We start from the raw sequence: 7,422 nt of genomic DNA, 5'->3' as shown, positions 1-7,422 counted from the left end.
TTAAAACTTTAGGATGTTTAAAAGAGTCCGAAAGTCCACTTTTTGAACAGTCACCTTGAGTACTTGCCGGACAATATGCGAGGTGTTAGTGAGGAGCAAGGAGAGCGTGTTCACCAGGACATTAAAGTGATGGGAAACCGCTACCAAGGCCGCTGGAACATCAACATGATGGGAGACTACAGTTTGTCACTTCACCGAGACGTTCAGCAAACGCCTCATCGTAGAACAAGCTACACAGGAAGCTTCAAAGAAAAAAGAGAAAGAGAATACCGATTCCAGCTAACAAGTGAAATCTCTATTAACACATATCATTGTTTTAAGTAGCTTACTGTAAATACAAACCATGCTTATGTTGTAATAAAGCATTTCATTAATTTCCCCATTTATCGTATAGCATAGGATTTTTATACTATATAATAAAAAGCATTTTGCTCGAAAAGTGTGGGTGATAGAAAAAAAGGCTAGATTTGCATACGGCTCATAAAAAATCTAAAAGATCAGTGATCAAAGTAAAAAATTTTTCAAAACAATTTTTTCATTGGCCTATGTTATCGGTGTATTGCTAATTTAGTAAGGGTTGGGAGTGTTGTAAATGGAGCTTCTATTACACAATCTGTAGGCTCTGTTTCAAGGAAAAAATTGAATGACATGGGGCTACAATTAGCTGTTGAATTTGAAGATAATGTATTAAAAATACTTGGATGGTAAAATGAAAAAAATAAATTCTATATTTTGTGAGTATGAAGCCCTTCTCAGCAGTGTACTAGAAATTATTTTTATGAGAAAATCATGATTTTCACGTTTTACGAATGTCGAAGTGTCTCAATTTTTTCTTCCCTCCCTACTTTATGCATGTAGTTATTTTATTTTGTTGAATGTTTTGTTTGTCCTTTACTAATATGTTGGCAATAAAGCCATTCTCTTTAAAAATTGTACTAGGGTCCCTCGTAGTATGTGGCTTATTATACATTGGCTATCTGAGAAAAAAGTGTACATGAGAAGCTATAAACATAATGTAGTACTACATATTGGAGACAGCACGATGTCGAGTAGAGACTCCTGAGGAAAGCTAGCCCACGTGTGCTTCTAAGAAAGACTCCACGTTATACGCGCCAAGAAAATCGAATACTCTCTTGGGAGTGGTGGTGCCTGGGGATGGCGGTACTGTGCCGCCGAAACTAGCCGTGTGCGACAATAAAGACATGCTCAAGGTACAGCCGTGGTGGTACTTTCCTGAAGTCCCTCGTCCATGCACTAGGTCGGACATCCATAAAGACATATATAACAAGATTATATTGTCTGTGATATAACGAGCGATTATGATATGACATGAAACACAGGAAGTTTAGTCGCCCAGCCGTACACTCATATATTTAGAGCTACCCAAGCGAAGGAGGGGCATCTCGCTGTTAGCAAACAATACCAGTTGTCCGAGAAGTCTGTAACAGTCCTCTTTCACTACTGTTGATCACTAATGGATAAAACTGAAAAGACGTGCACGCAGTATTAAACTATCCAAAGTGTACTTAGGTGATTCTCTCGAAGTTGGCTTCATAGTCCCTTCTAAGGGGTATGAGAGTACGACATTTCCTGTAGGAGTTACTTGACCGAAAAAATTATACTGTTTCCGGAAGTATAAAGTTCAGTGGTTCACTATCAACAAAGCAAAACGAGATTGCTCATTTGTTATATTCTTCAAAAGTAAATGACCGAACACAGTGATAACACAACTTCTACATCATTATTGTATTGGCTCACATGAGATACAAAGTTGTAATTGACTGATGCGTGTGCACAAAAACCATGTCTTCTTCCCACGAAAGGGTCCATAAGACACCTTCCTACATATGCTTCTTGAAATAACAGACACGCTTCCCGCCAAGAGCGAGAGAAAACCAAGACTACATATGGAGATAGTTATTTACATCTGTGGCAAAGATATTCAAATGAGATGATACATGTTATGTAAGCCAGTGACAACAGAATTAACGTATTTTCATGTAAAAAAAACATGAAAAATCGTCCTAATCACGTAAAACTAACAGTTACGCATGAAACAATAAATTTTATATGAGTTTTATATGGACTACTTCTCTTACAAATATACATTCCCGTCGGTATCAGACAGTTCATTGTGTGTATTAGGCTTGAATACAACACAAAATGCAACAAATGTGTGATGTTACCTACTAGCAAAGAGAACGAAACACCCTAAAGCTAAATCTCTGCACCGCAAAACTCACCAGGAGCACATGACCTTCTAACACCCCAAAACGCACAGTAGTTTCGATCAGGAATCGGGTGAATGGAGGTGCTGGCGCACAGTTTACACAGCCACGATGCGACAGGAGTTCAGGAACAACTGCTATCCGCTACTATACACTTGCCCACACTACTCGACCTTCCCTATGCAGTACTGTGTTATGTTGTGTGAGTGAGGGAAGCCTGTGTGTAGGTGGAGACCACACATGCTGACAGGTCATTAACGAGCTCGCTGACAAATCCAACGACTGCGATGTAAGCAAACAAACAGTCGAAACAGAGCCCTCTCCTGCACCTTAGCCAACTCTGCGCTACATTTAACACGTTTCAGTGCCTATCTTGTAAATGGAGATAAGAATCGTGTATGTAGTGAAAAAGAAACGATATTACACGTACAATGTTTCTGCTCCCCAATTTAAGATGAGGTGCGTATATTAGCAGTGGCATAAGATCTAGTAGAAGTAAGGCATTGAACATAAAGAAAATAATCTTTAAACATATTTAGTTACTACAGAGACCAAATTATAGGATAAGCAATACTTATTCGCTACAGAGGTAGAGTTAAACAATTAAAATCCATGATCAGTCGAAAGCCTCTAGTAAGTAAACGGAAGTGTCAATAGCAGGTTCTATGGTAAAACATAATTTCCTTTTCAAATCAAACCCGAACAAATTCATTAAACTTAATAAGCTTCGGAAAATTAGCCCATTGCTACCTACTGTATGTTTCAAATGGCTCTGAGGACTATGCGACTTAACTTCTGAGGTCATCAGTCCCCTAGAACGTAGAACAAATTAAACTTAACTAACCTAAGGACATCACACACATCCATACCCGAGGCAGGATTCGAACCTGCGACCGTAGCGGTCACGCGGTTCCACACCGAAGCGCCTAGAACCGCACGGGGACATCGGCCGGCTACTGAATTAAACCATAGTTATGAAGTATGAAAAAAACGCCAGAAGACACGAGGAAACAGAATATGTGACTTCTCGGCAAATTAAGAAAGACCTCTATAACATATCGTCAGGCGTTAGCGATTACTTACAGTAGAAACAAATCAAACAGTATAGGCGAAAGCACGGGGAGGGGCTCGAGCGAGGCCCGCAACCCAGACTCAGAGCAGGTCCCACCAAGTAACGCGGAAAATACGTTGAACTTACACAACACATAAAGGGCAAGCAGCAGACGTGCGCCAAACATGACACAGGAAATGAGGGCAGACAACTGGTTCAGTTTCGTCCACCGGTACTCGTGGTTAACGGGGCAGAACTCACACAGGGTGAGACTTCCTGGCAGATTAAAACTGTGAGCCCGACCGAGACTCAAACTCGGGACCTTTGCCTTTCGCGGGCAAGTGCTCTACCATCTGAGCTACCGAAGCACGACTCACGCCCGGTCCTCACAGCTTCACTTCTGCCAGTATCTCGTCTCCTACCTTCCAAACTTTACAGAAGCTCTCCTGCGAACCTTGCAGAACTAGCACTCCTGAAAGGCAAAGGTCCCGAGTTCGAGTCTCGGTCGGAAACACAGTTTTAATCTGCCAGGAAGTTTCATATCAGCGCACACTCCGCTGGAGAGTGAAAAATCTCATTCTGGAAACATCCCCCAGGCTGTGGCTAAGCCATGTCTCCGCTATATCCTTTCTTTCAGGAGTGCTAGTTCTGCAAGTTTCGCAGGAGAGCTTCTGTAAAGTTTGGAAGGTAGGAGACGAGATACTGGCAGAAGTAAGGCTGTGAGTACCGGGCGTGAGTCGTGCTTCGGTAGCTCAGTTGGTAGAGCACTTGCCCGCGAAAGGCAAAGGTCCCGAGTTCGAGTCTCGGTCGGGCACACAGTTTTAATCTGCCAGGAAGTTTCATATCAGCGCACACTCCGCTGCAGAGTGAAAATCTCATTCTGGAAACATCCCCCAGGCTGTGGCTAAGCCATGTCTCCGCTATATCCTTTCTTTCAGGAGTGCTAGTTCTGCAAGTTTCGCAGGAGGGCTTCTGTAAAGTTTGGAAGGTAGGAGACGAGATACTGGCAGAAGTAAGGCTGTGAGTACCGGGCGTGAGTCGTGCTTCGGTAGCTCAGTTGGTAGAGCACTTGCCCGCGAAAGGCAAAGGTCCCGAGTTCGAGTCTCGGTCGGGCACACAGTTTTATCTGCCAGGAAGTTTCATATCAGCGCACACTCCGCTGCAGAGTGAAAATCTCATTCTGGAAACATCCCCCAGGCTGTGGCTAAGCCATGTCTCCGCTATATCCTTTCTTTCAGGAGTGCTAGTTCTGCAAGTTTCGCAGGAGAGCTTCTGTAAAGTTTGGAAGGTAGGAGACGAGATACTGGCAGAAGTAAGGCTGTGAGTACCGGGTGTGAGTCGTGCTTCGGTAGCTCAGTTGGTAGAGCACTTGCCCGCGAAAGGCAAAGGTCCCGAGTTCGAGTCTCGGTCGGGCACACAGTTTTAATCTGCCAGGAAGTTTCATATCAGCGCACACTCCGCTGCAGAGTGAAAATCTCATTCTGGAAACATCCCCCAGGCTGTGGCTAAGCCATGTCTCCGCTATATCCTTTCTTTCAGGAGTGCTAGTTCTGCAAGTTTCGCAGGAGAGCTTCTGTAAAGTTTGGAAGGTAGGAGACGAGATACTGGCAGAAGTAAGGCTGTGAGTACCGGGCGTGAGTCGTGCTTCGGTAGCTCAGTTGGTAGAGCACTTGCCCGCGAAAGGCAAAGGTCCCGAGTTCGAGTCTCGGTCGGGCACACAGTTTTAATCTGCCAGGAAGTTTCATATCAGCGCACACTCCGCTGCAGAGTGAAAATCTCATTCTGGAAACATCCCCCAGGCTGTGGCTAAGCCATGTCTCCGCTATATCCTTTCTTTCAGGAGTGCTAGTTCTGCAAGTTTCGCAGGAGAGCTTCTGTAAAGTTTGGAAGGTAGGAGACGAGATACTGGCAGAAGTAAGGCTGTGAGTACCGGGCGTGAGTCGTGCTTCGGTAGCTCAGTTGGTAGAGCACTTGCCCGCGAAAGGCAAAGGTCACGAGTTCGAGTCTCGGTCGGGCACACAGTTTTATCTGCCAGGAAGTTTCATATCAGCGCACACTCCGCTGCAGAGTGAAAATCTCGTTCTGGAAACATCCCCCAGGCTGTGGCTAAGCCATGTCTCCGCTATATCCTTTCTTTCAGGAGTGCTAGTTCTGCAAGGTTCGCAGGAGAGCTTCTGTAAAGTTTGGAAGGTAGGAGACGAGATACTGGCAGAAGTGAAGCTGTGAGGACCGGGCGTGAGTCGTGCTTCGGTAGCTCAGATGGTAGAGCACTTGCCCGCGAAAGGCAAAGGTCCTGAGTTCGAGTCTCGGTCGGGCACACAGTTTTAATCTGCCAGGAAGTTTCATATCAGCGCACACTCCGCTGCAGAGTGAAAATCTCATTCTGGATACAGGGTGAGAGTTATTGAACTATAGGAGGAAAACGTAAATTAGTTTCAAACTACGGCGTGCACATACTTTATTCAACACGTCAACGTCACTACAGATATTCTGATTCATGTTACATGTTCGATATGCCTGCCATCATTGGCGATGATGTGGCGCAGACGGGTAGCGAAATTCTGCACGCCCCGCTGAAGTGTCGGAACATCGATGCTGTCGATGAGCTAAGTACCTGCTCTCAGCACAGCAACTGTTTTGGGGTTATTGCTCTACAGCTTGTCACATGTGTTCAGATCTGAAGAATATGGCGGCCAGTCGAGGCCCATGCCAGTGGCCTCTTGGTACCGCAGAGCCGGAATGAGGTCCCCAAAGTGCTCCTCCAGGATATCAAACTCTCTCCTGCTTCGATGGCGTCGACCTCCGTCTTGCATGAACGACATATTGTCGAGGTCAGGGTCACTTTGGATAGTGGGGATCAAGTCATCTCCCGAAACCTTCACGTACCGTTCGGTAGTCACTGTGCCATCAAGGAATATCGCACTGACTACTCGGTGACTGGACACTGCAGACCACACAGTTACCCGTTGAGGGTGAAGAGACTTCTCGATCGCGAAATGCGAGTTCTCAGTCCCGCAAATGCGCCAAATTTTCTTACTGTGAACCCATCCAAATGACAATGGACTTCGTCGGTAAACCAAACGATGCTTGCAAATAGCAAATAGGGAAACAACCATATATGGGATGCTACTTTTGCTAACGCTTAAATCAATATGGCACCTGCTCGGATTGCTTCTGCCAGCTAGTGATAGCACCGGCCATGTGACCTCAGGGAAGCATCGCTGTTTCATCACACAAACGCCGCAGACTAAACACACAACAGTGGCGTAAAAGTTCAGAAGTGGGAATAAGGAAAATGTTAAGTACCCAGCAGAAGAGAATAAGAATGGCAAATTTCTTAGAATAATGTAGAAACAATGTGGTACGATGCTTTCTTCACCCTGCACGGTACGTGAAAGCATAGCTTTGCAAAGACATCCGGGTTACCGAGTGTTTTCTTTTCTTTCAGAGTAACTCTTCTTCTGCGTTCTTTTTCTAGCAATATAACGATTAAACCGTCGATTACGTTTATTACTGATGTCGCTCATATCTAATTATTTTGAAACTCGTTACTTATTAATCGAATTTCTTAAAAAAATTCGATCAAGCATCTCTTCCTGTCAGCGCAGTTCAATGTCCAGCAGGAAAAGAAAAATTACGTCGGACTCTACACTTTTTTTTTTTGTGACTAGCTTTCCCCCCATGGCTTTGTTCGCTTTCGCATATGTCATATACGTAGCATAACCTGAAGTAGGTGGTATCGTTGATGATCTTTTCAGTTTGTTCGCAATAGCTTCACTTTTATTCGTTTCTACCAATTTTGGACGATCGTCTTCAGTTTCCTTTGAAGCATACTGACAATAGAAAACAATTGATGTTTTCGAGAAAAAGACTGTCCCTCGCAGTTGTCCAATTCTTCACTGTTTTATACTATGCGACTCCAGAGAAGACTTTAATACTACCTGTGGTATTCAGCCGTGTGGCATGTTGTCTGGCCCCGAAACACTCTAAGAAAATTATTTGTTTTCTGCAGATCTGTTTCACGCGTCACGTAAATAAGAGACAGGCAGCGATTCCTTCTTTCAGAGTACTGCGAGTCAACTAATTACGGAAAAGGAACACCAATAGGCCGTTTACGGACGTTCCCGCACGTCAGCCCTTCGT

At 44.5% G+C, this 7,422-nt stretch overlaps 4 non-coding genes across 4 annotated transcripts; all 4 read left to right on the top strand.

Moving 5' to 3' along the window:
* The first annotated feature begins 4,019 nt into the window (after positions 1 to 4,019).
* Trnas-cga lies at positions 4,020 to 4,094 on the top strand. The gene has a single exon. It is a non-coding gene; the product is annotated as a tRNA-Ser (tRNA).
* Positions 4,095 to 4,320: 226 nt separating this feature from the next.
* On the top strand, positions 4,321 to 4,395 carry Trnas-cga. Its single transcript has one exon. It is a non-coding gene; the product is annotated as a tRNA-Ser (tRNA).
* A 225-nt stretch (positions 4,396 to 4,620) lies between these two features.
* Positions 4,621 to 4,695, top strand: Trnas-cga. The gene has a single exon. It is a non-coding gene; the product is annotated as a tRNA-Ser (tRNA).
* Positions 4,696 to 4,921: 226 nt separating this feature from the next.
* Positions 4,922 to 4,996, top strand: Trnas-cga. The gene has a single exon. It is a non-coding gene; the product is annotated as a tRNA-Ser (tRNA).
* The last annotated feature ends 2,426 nt before the right edge of the window (positions 4,997 to 7,422 follow it).

The sequence above is a fragment of the Schistocerca piceifrons genome, chromosome 9 (assembly GCF_021461385.2).
Source record: "Schistocerca piceifrons isolate TAMUIC-IGC-003096 chromosome 9, iqSchPice1.1, whole genome shotgun sequence".
NCBI classification, from domain to species: Eukaryota; Metazoa; Arthropoda; class Insecta; order Orthoptera; family Acrididae; genus Schistocerca; species Schistocerca piceifrons.
The sequence above is the reverse complement of the archived record's forward strand: the minus strand, read 5'-3'. Positions and strand labels throughout refer to the sequence as shown.